Below are 15,703 nucleotides of genomic sequence, written 5' to 3' on the forward strand. Positions count from 1 at the left end.
ATGAGTCGATTTAGACATCTTAAAGGGCTTACCTTTATACACTTAACAACAAGCCTATCTGCTCAGCAAACCGACTCATTAAAAATTTCGAAATTAATCAGTTTAATCAAATCCATTTGATTTTAAGTGAAATACTCTAAAAAACATAAGAAGTGCTTTTGAAGTTTATTAAATTACTTTGTGCAAGTACATTAAAATTTTCAGGTGTAAAAATTCTGAAGGTTTCTATTCGAATTTAGATTATAATTCTTTTTAATGCAACGGGTAAAATAAACACTCATACTGATAGCTTACATAAATAGTTACGAGTGTACTGTTTCCTTCTGACAAATACAATGGTGAATATGGAACTTTCTGCGACTTGGGGTAATAACTTCTGCTATATAATCTCCAAATATGAAAACATTTAATCCATTATTTATTTACTCTGTCTTAACTGAATGAATAGACTGTACGTTTCCCAACTGATGGTGAGCCAGCTTCAGATAATTAGAATAATTTAAAGAAAGGTTTTATCATTAGATTTACTCTTCGTGGAATAAAAACAGAAACTCAGATCCATGATTTGCATAAAAGATAAAGAGAGAATGAAAATATAAAATGAAACTTAGCGCATTTTTCAGTTATTACCCTATTTTTCTTCGTAAATCAAAAATAAACACGGCCGAAGAACTTCTTTTGTTTCGTGAATAAATTATTGCGAATGTTTTCTCTTTCAAAATGCGACTGGAGATCTTCTGAAGTACTTTAATTAGAATTAGTAACTTAATGTTAAGTTCGTTATCGATGAACTTTTTAGCATATGTGCTTTCTTTCTGCATGTAATTTATGAAGGGTGTTACAATCATTATTAATGCTGTTTGCCTTTGCAGTGATGCTAAATGCATGACTTATTTAATAGTGTTAATGATTGCATTGATTATGAAAAAGTCTATTTTTTTTTTCAATTTCGAATAGTTTTTAAGCTTATACTCATATAGTGTAGGACATTGGAAACTATAACGTCAGTGCCTAGTGCCTCCTAAACGTGGTAATGACTCTTACTGCCGTACCGAAGAGCCCGGGTTTGAATAACGAAGAAAACATGGATGTTTGTAAATGTATACCGTGTTTGCGGTATGGGGTCAGTCTAAATATATGGGGAGCCAAAAGTCTTCCCGTGGGGATTAATGGTAGGGTGGGGGATCCTTGAACGCAACCCATAGGGTTGCCTGTCACAATATTTTGGTGGAACTGGGCATAATCGTACTGTCACCTATATGGTATATGGTGCACAATGTTGTAAAGAAGTGGAGGTCAGGCAATGATACCAGTTGTGTCCATATTGCTCTATATATACGTCTCATAATTTTGAAAACGGCAAATGCATGCTTGTTTATGTTTTATAAGAAAATGTATAAGCTCTCGAACCGGCATTACTAACAATATATTTTTATTCAGTTTGCTGTATAAAAACGTTTTTCTGAGAAATACGTGCACTAAAAATTAGGTCTAAATTTACGTAATCAGTATAATGCCAAGGTTTCATCCTCGCACTTGAAATCAAGATGTAGATGATATACATCTTGATTATGGAAGACACCCTTTAACTCTTTGTTGCATACAAATAATCTAGAGAAGTTAAACGAAAATTTTTCTATTTTTTCTACTTAAAATAACCTTAGTAATAATAAAAAAATAATTTTATTCAAATTTCGTTTTAAATAATTGCAACAGTTTGTTCACTACAATGGGCAGCATGCATATACGTGCATGCATACAAATCTCTTCCCAACGATTTACGGTCATTGCATTTGAAAGCATTTCCTGCCTTGTTTGCAGTGATCATTACCATCTTCTAAATGGTAAATCTACAACTGATATGTACATACAGATCCCCCAAAATACCTTCATTTCGTCGATTGTGATTGAATTCATTTTGCTGCGATTTTGTAACCTGTACCTATTGTATTCAAATGACAAATGTTCTAGAAATTCCTTGCCAAACATAAACATTTACAGTGGTTTCTTGGCTTGATAAGCAGTACATTTGGGTTATATTTATTTTTAATTTTACAATTTTAATTATTAGATATTTAATTTTACAATTTGGCACACTTTTTAGTGGTCGTCTCAAAATGAATAGAGGAATTTTTGCATTTGTACGTAACTAACATTCCAGTATGTATTTAGAAAATTCTTTCTGATGTTAGCAGAGTAAGTGGTGAGACCTGTTATATAGACTGCCACGAAAACATTGATAAATATAATGTTTTCTAAAAGGAAATCATACAGAATGATCACAGAATTCGTGTTCTAGAAAATAGTGGCAGTCTTCAACACTGGAACATAACTAACTTGTAAGACTAATTACATAAATAAAAATTAGAAAATATTTCTAGCTTAATGTTTTCCTTTTTCGATCTTTCTTTTTCTCTTATTATCTTTCCTTTTCTTTCTTTTTTCTGTGCGATTTTCTTTTTCTGCTGTGAATATTTATTTAGTACAGCTTTCTAAAATTAGAGTTTATTAATGCTAATTAATCGATGATTTATCCTAAGATTTTTCCTGATTTAACTTTTCGTGGCCCCAGATCCCATGTTGTATATCTTTTTCATTCTCATATGTTACCCGATATAGCAAAAAAACTGAATTCTGGATTTTTACATCATGTATTTTCTAGCATTTACGATATACGTATTTTCTGATTTATTTTTACATGATCTTGTAGTTAACTGAATTACTTGAGCAAGCTTCCAAAGCATCTACATATTTCTTCAACATGAACTAACTGTAGCTGCATCTTATAACAGCTTAAATTTGCAAATGAACAGTTCTTTACTAGCTGATTATTATGTATACTCTATCTTGTTTGAAGCTGGTTTCATTATTCGTATGCAGTTCTATAATTAATCCTCCTTTGTTACTACCGCATTTATATTAACACATGTTTCTTTCTTTTGTTTTTATTTTTTTATATATTGCGCTAAATTTTCTTTATTTGTATAATTCACTGCAATTTCAGAAAAGATTTTATTGTTGTTCCTGTTGCTTTATTACTTTGACTTTATTCTGTTTAGTATAATATATGCTAGTTTGAATTTTTATTAGCTCCTAGTACTCTATTTATTTATTTGATTGCTGTATTAGAGATGCTTATTTTTAACATATCTTTAATTTTGAAAATTTCTTTTGTTTTTGTTTTACTGCGAATTTATTATCGCTGTGCTTTTACAACTATTAAATAAATGATACGTTTAGTTGACTGATAGTTATGTAACACATGAAGCTTTTAATTAGTTGGCCCTTTCTTGTTATTTACTGTGAAGGCCATATGCTGATGGTGGAAACTTTTCAGTCAGTCAACCGAATTTTAAAGAGACTTTCAGATACATGTTTTGACGGACTGTTCCTTAGCTGAATATCGATAAGTTCCCTCACTGCCGATGTGAACTTGTAGAATCATTAGGTGTTTTTGAAGCAGAGGACGTGAAATATGTGCAAAGCCTTCGCCGGGGGACTAGAAACTGGCCCTCTCGAACACGCGCAGAGTGTTCTACCGTTATATGCAGAAAGGAGGGAGAAAATACCTTGTAAACTCTTTCGAAAAATATATATTGTTAAATGAGAAATGTTAGACGTTTGTATTGATTACTTTTCTTTCGGTCTTTGACTTTGTTTCTAGTATGAGTTCACAATTACATTGTAACTCAGAATCTTAATTGTATGATCTTTTAATGCACGTTTACTATTAAGCCTTTTACAGCTGGTATGAACTTAGATTGACTAGTTGTTGAAATGTTTGCATATTAATTTATAGTTGATATGAAAGGCTTTTAAGCTAATGTATAAAATTGTATCTGGGGATTTTAGATGTTGGCATCTAACATATAATTAAAAACTATTAACTATAAAATTTTAAATATTATGTCACTTATTGGTTTAATATCTCCAGCACTTTTTTGTCATTATTTTGCCCATATGTTTCATCCATATCGAACGTAATAAATTACAAAACTTGCTTGCTTTAATATATTGTACTATGTTCTTTTACTAGAAGTCTTATTTTTTCATTGTATGTTGGTGCTTGTATTCACCAATCTGTAAATTTGTCGTCCCTGTAAAGTTCATTAATTATAGTAAATGCTCGCCTGACTTGATCGTTGTTTTGGCCATGATCTTTTGGAAATATAGTTTTTGTCAACTAGATATTTGTGCTGGAAATTCAGCATCATGTTGGCAGTCAAGTTGACAGTATACTGTAATGTAATGTGCAATATATGATCTTCAGTTTATAATTTTAAAGAAGTAAAGGCGTGGAAGAATATTAATTACATATTTTTAGTATCTGAAAACATATAAATTACTTGTAAAGAAAGTTTCGACTTACCATTCGTAACAAAATAAAAAAATAAAGAATTTTACACAAAATTAAATCACAAAGGATTATCACTTAATGTAATAAGAAATCCCACTCTTGAGTTATTTTAATTTATTTCTAGTCTAACGCTTAAAACAAAAACTAAGAAAGAGGGGAAAATGATCACATTTTAAATTAAGTACACTGCGGAAAAAAAGGACTGCAATCTGAAGCCTTTCAGATTTTATTTACATTTACATTTTTTTTACAAATATTATTAATGTCTGCGCCTAAAGGTAATACATATTTTGAATTCACACAGAGAAGACAGCTCTGGAAGTGCAAAAATATTAGTAAATATATAGCGACATGGAATTTTAATGTCCCAAAACGTTGGAATGCCCTTTCACCGGTTCTTAAAACACGCTCCTGTCTGTCCCGATAGGCGATAATATTACGATAATCTCCAGCCGGAGCAGCATACCCACTACCGTAGACGTGTGTATGCTGTTAGATATACCACCAAGATCTGCTCATGCCACCCATAACAGAAAGCCACCCGGCGCCTGATAGCTGTCCCGTTCATCGTTTTCCCTCCGGGAAACGTTGTCGCCCCAAGGTTGACCCTCAGAGGCAATTTTAATCGGACTCCGAAAGGAACAGTAAATACATCATGAATTATGAGTCACTTACTCCACTGGTTCACTTAGAAATGTGTATTTTCTAAAGGACATGAACCTATGCATTGTGAGTTTCGTTAGAACGAGACATGATCAACGGATTTGCGCGAAGATTACTTTTTATACGCTCCTCAAAAAGAATAAAGATATAGAATTAATATTGCTGTTAACTGTGTGGATGATTACATGGTATATGCCACAGATACTTTAAGGATGAATTTGAAAGTACAGACAACGATGAATAGCCTATTGATAGTAATGTCGATTTTGTGTTCCCCCCTAAAATATTAAAAAATACCAGAACAACAAACTGTAGGTTATTTAAACATATAAATTATTAAATAAATGTTCAATTAAGTTAATGCTTATTTAGGTCATGAACTGTAATATCTAATAATGGCAGCTAAATCTGTGCCAATGCCACTTTTAATGATTAGCCCGCTTGCTTTTAGCGTGACCAAGTGAGTGAACAATAATTAATTAAAAGGATAACTCTAAATGCATCAGCAAAATCATGGATGTATGTGTTTTGTCGTGAAATAAGAACCATTCTTTATGAAGTGAAAAAGCCCATTTTTCCTTACCAAGAAATGCACAGTTGACGCGTAGTCACATCCAAAGTTGGCAATGTATTGTTTTTCATCATAAAGCAGTTGTGCATCACAAAATACGTTATGTGGGTTTAGGCAATAAACCAGTGTCGTGTGTTAGTGTACACAATTTCAGAAGTGGTATATAAAAGTAAAGGACAATAAAGCAAGTGAGAAAATCTACATCTCAAAACTAGATCTAGGCTCAAATCATATCTTGACAATTCAAATATAGATCTAGAAAACTATATTATAGATCTAGGCTAGGAAATAAAGTAAAAATAAAATGCCTTATTTTTGATTAAGATGAATCCGTCAGAAATCCAGTGAAAACACACTTGTGTTAAACTACTAAAAGAACAGACTTGTATTATTTTGCAATACATCACATTTATTACTTAAATTTACTAATAATTACAGTACAACCCAAAAGGGGAAGGCATATTGGTGAGAGGTGACAGGTCTTGTACATATGAATAGAAACAACATGAACATGCCTGTAAAGTTACACTGGGAGGTGGCAACCCCAAGTAATCCTTTTACATTCTACATCAAAGTTCAGCATCTGAAATTTTTCAATGCATATTCTTACTGAAATAATTACAGATAGTTGAAATTAAAATAAAATAAATTTCAGGTCAATACATGATTCAAATAAAACTAAACATTCATGATTCCTCTCAGATTTTACCTTAAAATTAGACTGAATTTATGATTAAAGGATTGAACCCAAAGAGCATCTTTTATCACGGGATAGCTAAATGTGTTTACAATTTGAAACAATAACTCAATTTACATTTAAATAAATTTCACCATTTAATGACTTTCAGATAATAAAAAGAGCTTTCACCGGTGAACACCGTCCGTTAAGAACAGTTTCAATTATCAATTAAGTAATCATTTTTACTTTAAAGAAATAACTTTGCAGTTTACATAAATTCCAAAACTGACACTTTATCCGAATAACGCTGGGATGATAGTAAACTTTTCCAGTCACAAACATTTTTACTTAAAATGTACACATACATAACCACACCTTTTATATGATTTACCCATAAGAAAGCTTAACCGTATTAGTTAATTTATACAAATTAATCGAGGAAATTATGCGAAAATAAAATCCTTTTATCCAACTTTGTCAAATGGGAACTTCCCCTTTCGGTGACGCTGTCGGACTATTTAACAAGCACTCATTTGGATGTGACACAACTCCATTGCAAAATCTCAGTAAAATCATTTATAAAAGAAGATATTTTTTGTAGATGATTAATCGGCATTCGGAAACCCAGTTATTTCCTTCGTTGTCATGAAATAGCATTCTTGACCCATTCTGTTTTTCTCATCAAGACTGTTTACAAAATCCAAACAGACTTTCGACTTCTTGCTCGCGTTGTTCTGATTCAAATGCCTCCTCTCTAGCAAAAAATTCAATCCGATACATTTCCTTGCAAACTGTCGTTGCTGTCCTCATAGGTGGAACACAATCGGGTATCAGCAAGATCGTCCAAAAGGGTGTCCCATCCTTGGCAAGCTTCACTTCTTTTTCTAAACACTATAATCACCAAGGCCAAGCTCTTTAGTGGATCAAGTTGCAGTTCTTAAGTTCTTGAAAAAGTATTTAAGTTGTTCGAGTACATGAAGCGGTCTTTCAACAAGTTGCGATACCTCGCGTGTCACGTAACTCCTCTCCAAAGACAGCATTATGATAAACACATTCCTTTTGAGCCTCACAGAGTCACCAAAACGGGAGGAACCCCTTCTAACAAACTAGACAGTCAAAGTTCGGTTACCTCCACTTTCCCGAAAATCGGCAACGAAATAGTTTTGAAGTTCAAATACCTTTCATAGTTTCGATGTGTTTCTGGAGTTCGAAAACAGCTTCTAGTAAAATACGTTACTTTCAAAGAACTAATACTTTAAAACTTATAGAAAATTATGATCATGGTTACAAATTGATGAAATATCAAAATTAGCCAGAAGCTAAAGACTCTATAGGAAACGAATGAAAACTAAGTAAAATTAACATAATTAAATAAAAACAGAAGAATCCAGGTTAACAAAATAATAAACCAAAAAGGCAATGACCCCCTTCGTAAAAAACTATCAAAACAGCAATTAAATCAAAAGAGTAAATTAAATAAAGCTTTAATATATGAACAACAAAATTTCAAATTAAAATAATTACTATCACTTTCTTTCAGTTCATTCCAGGGAGACAATATCAAAAAGAATGGCATATGACAACTCCATTATGCCAACTCACGTCCCATTCATCCAAATTCGGGTTAACAGGCTTAGAGAAGATAAGTCTTCCTCAGGACGAAAAACCATCCTGTTCACGAGATCATCATTGGTTCGACTTTTTCTCCCTTCTTTCGTATTAAGGAATAGATTTCAAGAAGTTGAGAAGATGCAACCGAAAGCGACGAGTCTCGATTAGCTAAATAATTCAAAACATTTTAAGCGACGGATACAGTGTTAGGTGTATCTCTACAAAAAGGGACTGTTACTCATTGTCTGCAGCTCTAGTTAACTGTCTATAATAACAAGTAATTATTCCCTCTCAAGCTACATTTAGGAAGAAATATCTTTCATATTTAATTTTAAATAATTAGTTCAATAAAATACATTTCCTTCTCGTTCTGAATTTTTGTCCTCCCCCCCTTATTAAGATATACAATTTTTCCTTAGGGAATACTGCCATATTCTGAATTCCTTTGCTACTGTTAGGTAAAAGAGAGAAACAAATCTTTCTCACAACAAGTAGTAGCAACTCAAAATGAAAAGTTCCGTTATATTTTTAATGAGTCAAATCTTTTACTTTTTATTTTACTATGTTGTTGTTTTTTTTTTTTTTTTTTTTGTTGTTGTTTGCATTTTATGTATTTATTTAATTTATTTGTTTACATGTATTTATTACACTATGTGTATAAAAGGAACAATTAAATGAAAAAAAAACAATATTTCCTTTTTCAGGTTTCTGCTGTTATCATCGGGTGTAATACTGCTAATAATTATTATAAAATTCTTCACTCTTACTAGTTAGCAGCTGGTCTCTCCTTTTTTGCTCTAAGTTTAGAAACTCAGCAATCATAGATGATTTTGCTTACAGTTATTTGTACTTCCCTAAAGCAAAATAGGTGTCTAGTCAACTTCCTATTACAAATTCATCAATTTTACAATATTTTCTTGTCTTTCTGTTTAAAGAGGTTTCCTTAACATCGTGCTTCCTTACTTATAATATTTTTAATTGAAATACTACGTTTTGTTTATCTTTTCGGTTAAAGGGATCTCACAGTGGCTTTTATTGCTAATTATGGATCATTAGTTTCTTGTCAAATTCTTTTATTATTTATACTTTAGAAACTTTTAGCCGTTTCAACTATTTTAATATTTTACCAGCTTCTGGGGAGAGAATGTTAATAATGAAGTTTCTAATCTAAAATGAATTACATATCAATAACTTTATACACATTTTTGAATGAAAATTAAATTCATACCTGTAGAGCATCATAGTAAGGTAATTAACCGTTTTGGCGTGGATCTTATTTTACTTGCTGACGAAATATAACATCCAAACTTTCATTGAATTGTGTTCGCGAGGGATTGAGAGGTAACATTTCTAACCATGGGAAATTCGTTCGAAGATCAAATACTACCAGACAGGCTGGATGCATGGAAGGTTTCGTGGTTTTACCGGTGTGTAACGCAAATACGAACGAATTTCCATTACAAAGACATACTGCAGGTTATACCTCTCCTTAAGCCGATATTCCTCAAGTGTTTTACCTGAATCTTTCACTCTCCTTATATCTTTATTTCAAACACCGACCTTTCGAAATTTTGTGATATTTATCTCAAAGGTATTCAGTTTAAAGTGTTATATTTCTTTATATTAGAGGTGAGTCAGTCTGTTTCAGAATTAGATTATTTAGATTATGACAAAATCCAGAAGATCTACCAGCCTAAGGGAAGAACGGCCTTCGTTCAGAACTTTATGAATGAAATTGGCTCATATTCGTATAACACACTAGTTAATTTAAAAACTCATTCAGTCGGTGTGTTTGCCGAAATTTGAACCACTGTCGAAGTTTTACCACTTGACAGCTGGTGGACTCCTCATTCCGTTTAAAGAATGCTGTAGCAGCAAGCAATAAACAATTTTGGATTTACATTTCTCATTTTAGATTTCAACTGAAGGCTTTTTAAATCTAGGCATTTGTTATTGCTTTCTCAAAAACGAATAAAATCATTCTCTGATCTGCCACAGAATTTACCATCACTTAAAAATTGAAACTACGATTGCAAGATAATGATTTCGAAATATATGTGTAACTAGGGCATAGCATTAAGAGTTAAAGTAATTTTAAACATGCATTGCATAATTCTGGAAGCGAAAGCCGTGAACTCTTTCCTAGAATTATAAGACGCGTATACAGCTTGTCTTCCCTTGGGAAATGCTCAGCTTGTATCTCACAGCAATTACCACGTCTCAGAAGTTAAATTTGCATTTAAATTCTATTATAACTGTAGTTAAACTCGTGTACGATTTCCAGATTTCCATGTAACAATGAGGAGGTGTTAATAAAAAGCATTTGTTAACTTAGACTCATTTGTAAGGCGCATTTCAACACTTGCTTTTGAACGAGATAAATCGTACACTCGTTTCTGTTTGAAAATAATGATTTGAAAACTTAAGCTAGTTCAGATAATGTCTCAAGAATTATTTTTTACAAATATTTTAAACGACAGTCAGTCATATCTTTTGCTTTAATTTTCTGATAGAATATGAAATAATCTTATAAATTATTAACTTGTAAGGATTATGTTAATTTTATAAACAGTTAAATAAATTTTAAGTTAAAGTTCTTTTCCCGTCAAATTCTTAACTTCAACTTACTACTTCCAGCTAGAACGTAGTTTTGATATCTTGCTGAATATTTAATAAGGAGGAGCGGTATTTAAACCACGAAGTTACTTACAGAGTGAGAGAGAATCAGAGTTTCTGATTTACGCTCGTCTGCGTTTTTGGCCACTCTCTCTTTCTCAAAGCTGTTATTATGCTCGGCCGTACTCAGGCCCTTGCTAAGCTTCGTAGTCAAATAAGTTAAGGGGCCAACTCGATTTGAATCTTGACAGCTTCGGCTATATTTCTTTAGTTAATCTTAGTTTTAGTTTAATTCTTAGTCTCTTAAGTTCAAGCCCAAGTGAGGGCTTTGTTTGTACACTCCCAAGCGGAGTCTTGTTAAATCTTATTAGAATAATAAAGGGTTAGTTACCCTTCTATCTTGTTGTTTCTTGTCACCTGAACTTGAGCGATTATTTGTTTATCAGTTCTTAAGATTCTTCACTTCCAACTTAGAATTACAAAGTGAGGAACTCTACAAACGTATAACTTAATTCTCATATATACATTGTATTACTTCGGTTTTGACCTTCTGTAGCGAAAATATCATATTTTGAAGTTATGTATTGGGTAAATAATTTCATGAAATATGGAAAATATTGAAAATCGACTTGATGCAAAAGGACAAACAGGGGTATCATAAAGTACAAAAATAGAGTTTCCTGTAGTATCATATATGTTATGAGATTATGAGATTAAAGCGTTGAGACATAATGTGCTCCTCAAAACTGCAACATGATGAAAAATGATTTAATCAACATTCAAAATGTCATCCAAAGTATTTGCAAGTTAACGGCATTGAAAAAAATTCCTAGCTCTCAGTGACCAACAAATTGAATTATTTCTCATATATACTCATATATATATATATATATATATATTGTTCTCATATACTGTTTTCTTGCGGACTATAGCGTTCTAATAATATGACTATCTAAGAGATTATAACTCTAAATATCCGAACTGTGATCAATACCCACCCGCATACGCTAAATCGGGATACTCAGGCTTTTCTCGTGTATTCACGATCTAGATATTCCTGTATTTCAAATACTTATTTACCGTAATTGTAAGTGAGAAAACCTTAGTCTTCTATTTCAGCAAGGATTAAATGATTAATAAAAGTAAAATATTTTTCCTTTTATTTAGCAAAATACAAAATATGTTTTCTGATAAATATCAGCAACGAAGTTATCTTAAATTTACCTATGCACTCAACTACCTTTTACATCACTTAAAATAAAACAAATATTTTAAATACAGAACAATAATCCTATTTTCAATACGCATCTTTTGTTCTATTAATTTTTAGAGCAATTTTTGAATAAATACCTTAAGCAAATCTATAAGGTATTTCCTCCCTCCTTTCCGCGTACCTTCGTATTGTAACTGTAGCACACTCGGCGCGTGTTCGAGAGGTCCAGGTGTTTGTCACAGTGGCGGCATTACATATTTTCACATCTCCTGCTTCAAAATTAACTAATGACTCTACAAATTTCCTATCGTATATGCACAGCTAATTTTGCTGAGTGGCTTCTTCAAAATATAATCTTTTCTATATTATCGTTTTACATTATTTAAATAAATGAAAATATTTAAAAGCACGCGAATTTTGAAATAGCGAGTTTTATTTTATTTGGTTTCAAAACAACATTAAACAAATCATATATATGGCGTTTCGGATATCTGGCGTCAAAATAAATAGATGTCTACTGTACATTAAATAATCATGCTAAATTAATGAAAAATAGATCCTAATTCATTTCTTTTTTTATAGGTGTCAATTTTAGAGATTCTGACTGTGTATATTAACAGAAACTATTCCGTATTAGATTTCAATAATCAAATGTTTCTTGTGGATCAACTGTCAAGTTAAATACTCCCCAAGATAAGGTATGTTATCTTTCATGAATCTTTTCTTATTTAAAATACGCAATACTTTTACATATATTGATGTGTATGGTACTCAAGGTAGGAAAGCTTAAATTTTATGCTTCCTCACCTCAAAGAAATCAGATCTTCCATAAAGGTAAATACGTTAGTTTTATGCTATAGTACCAGCAGCCAATTTAATTTCTGATATTAGTGTCATTTAAATACAGTAATTAATATTCTACTTACAGTTTATGTAATCATTACTTACAGATTATGTAATCATTTCATTAATGTACCTTATAATAATATGAAATGAAAGAAATATAAAAAGAATGAAATAAATTCATTTAATATTGCAGCAACAGTCAGCGCAGAACTATGGTAGACGTTATTTTCTTACATCGCATTTTTGCACTTCTCTTATATGCCTACACTCTCACGTACATTCTCATAACTTAATTTCTTAATTTTTGCATTAGAATGAAGATATAAAAACACAATAGCAAAGTTATTAAGTTAACAAATTGTTTCTCTTAACTTTTAAAAATTACGAGAAGCGAACGCAGGGGTTCTCAACCGGTGGTGGTACGCAAGAGAAAAACAGATGGTGCGCAAAGAAGCAAAGTATTTTTAACTATTAAATTCAAAAATTAAAAAACTACATCCTGATTGAATATTTTTTCCTCTAACGTTAGTAAATTTATGCGATCTGAGCTTTGTTCAAGAGTGGTCCTGGTACTAAAGGTTTTCAATTTTTGTTTAGATGGCACGCGTTTAGTCAAAAGCTTGAGAACCGCTGAGCTAACATAATACGTGCTTTTCCCAAAATTCCTTCCTACATTCAGAAATCTTAAGGTTTGTGACGAACAGAGTTATTTTAGTGAAATAAGCTGTCCAGTTGTATTTAAAATGACACATGACAGTACTGTAAATAAGATGATCACGTGATTCCAAGGTTACGCCGATTCAGGAGATGCTGCTATGAGTGCTGTGGCATGCAAAGTTAAATTCATGTGCCGGTATGTCGAATGTTTAGCCTCATGTATCAAGATGCAACCTGTATGTAATAAATATTGAGAAATGGCATTCACAATTTCTGGAAACAGAGATTTACCGAAAAGTGGCCAGGCCCCGGTTGGCCCCTTCACAGTGAATTTGTAACGTTTCCTATCTTAAAAACTTCTAATGTCACTTCCTAATGCTTCTACTTTCAAATACATAACTGAGATTTCAACGCATCAGCATACGATGCGTTGAAATCTCATCATCCTGCTCTGACTATAAAAGCATATACTGCGCCTTTCCCTGAATCAGTGTTATCTTGGAATAACACATTCGCTAGCAAGCGTGTGGACATTTTGTCTGTTACTTTAAAGATATTTAGACTGTACAATTTGTGTTTAACTGATTAACTGAAATATATCTAATCATGTTTTAAACTGGTGTTAAAAATGGAAAGGATTTTCAAAAAATCTTGTATTTTATTAACAGGTTACTTCAAAATATTGCATGATTTTCATAAGCATAGAATTCAGAAATCTGCAACATCTGTCCTAAGATGCAGTTTCATTAAGAAACTAATGTGAGCCTGAATTTCAAAAATTTTGAATAACTTTGTACTCAGTTATCAACTCTTGGTTCTAAGTTCGCTCTAATTGCAATTGCTTAAGTATCAGCAGTTATTCCGCAGTATATTAAATATATTAAGAATGAATAGCCATGTTGCCGAATAACACAACAAAATGTTGATTGGCACACTGGATGTCATGCCGTAACAGCTCTTCTCTCTCAGTTGAAATTGAAGTTGTTACTGAGAACAGGGATTGCATAAATATATAGATATGAAAACCGGAAAATAAAAAAAATCAGTTCTGCGTATTGAGAATAAGAAAAATCACAATTTTATGAATGATGTCATAGAAAGGTAAGGAATAAAAAATGAATGAGTTTAAAACCTCGAAAATCTTTTAACAAATCAAATGCAAATTTTTCAAGTTGGAAGTGGCCGAAGTCAAAACTAATAAAATAATTCACATTTATTACTAAATATTAAAAACTGAATAAAGGAAACAGACGTTATCTGTCAAAGTAGACTAAAAATATTGAATAACACCACAAAATGTTGATTGGCACACCGGATATTATGCAGTAACAGCCCTACTCTCTCAGTCCACCTGTATTCAGCTGAACATGCAAACAATTCAGCAAGCATGCAATGAAGCAACATAAAACCTCTGCGGAAAATTTACTGGCCTTTGTCATCATCCCGAAAGTCTCTCCCTTAGTCGTTTCTAATACTTTGAATGACTGAGTTTGGTGCTGCACTAGAACTAACTAATATGACGAAATGTTACAGTAACAAACTATGAGTTTTGCATCTGCCTCAGAACAAACAACGAATCATTTCATGTGAACCTAAAAAGAATGGTCTTAAGGCTGAACCGTCTAAGCCTGATCCTCATAATTTATGGAAGTGCCGCAGTCCACCTTATTTCCTTACCTTCAGGGTATTCCAGAGGCAAGTTTTAAGTTCGTTCATGAGTAGTTAATGTCACCACCCACTTTCTTCAAGATGACTACGTATTTCCTGTGTTAACGGCTTTTCTGAATTTCTCTTTCTAGACGAGTACGAGTGTAATACATTTGGCTCTACAGAGAATATCTCTCTCTCTTACATGCCATAAAAATGAAGGTGGGTTGCAGACCGCATACAATACCATACTTTTCGCATATCCTGAAGATACACTATAGAAAAGATCATGCCATGCTGCCGAATAATTCACGCGTTATATCATATGACCTAGTGTTTCAAGGCAAGCTGCCTGTGCATTTGAATGGTCGAGTAATAGGAAATTAAATTTAATTGTTACTAGAGACAATTGAAATCAAATTTAATTGATCAAAATTAAAGTCACTTATTAGCAACTTATTTGTCTACGGATCTGCAATTTTTTTTTTTTTTTTTTTTTTTTTTTTTTTTTTCATTTTAAGCAATTTTTTAAATGAAACATTTTTTCTGGCGAGGAATAATCTGTATACAAAGAAGTAAAAGTAATCTTCACAATTTAAAATATTATTTTAATTTAAAGCAAGCACAATATCCACATTGCAAAAATAAAACTCTAAAACGTGAGCTAAGTAAATGTTTTATGGGAAGCTTCGCATAGAAAGTTAAAAGTTAAATTAAAAGTGTACAAGCTACCATGGTTTCAAACGTATTTTTTAATATTTTATCAAACGTATTTTTTAATTTTTATAAAAACCAAATAATGAAATTATTACTAATAATATTCAGCACGTTTGAATGGTTGCA

The 15,703-nt window shown here is 32.0% G+C and overlaps 1 protein-coding gene across 2 annotated transcripts in view; it reads left to right on the forward strand.

Moving 5' to 3' along the window:
• LOC118187603 (uncharacterized) overlaps positions 1 to 15,703 on the forward strand; it is a 934,081-nt gene that overhangs the window by 68,028 nt on the left and 850,350 nt on the right. For both annotated transcript variants that reach the window (XM_085808399.1, XM_085808398.1), the window contains exon 2: positions 12,293 to 12,408. The gene's annotated coding sequence lies outside the window, so the exon portion shown is untranslated. The remainder of the gene's footprint in view (positions 1 to 12,292; positions 12,409 to 15,703) is intronic.

Source organism: Stegodyphus dumicola, chromosome X1 (genome assembly GCF_044657685.1).
Source record: "Stegodyphus dumicola isolate Sdum_Otavi_A_Nest chromosome X1, ASM4465768v1".
NCBI classification, from domain to species: Eukaryota; Metazoa; Arthropoda; class Arachnida; order Araneae; family Eresidae; genus Stegodyphus; species Stegodyphus dumicola.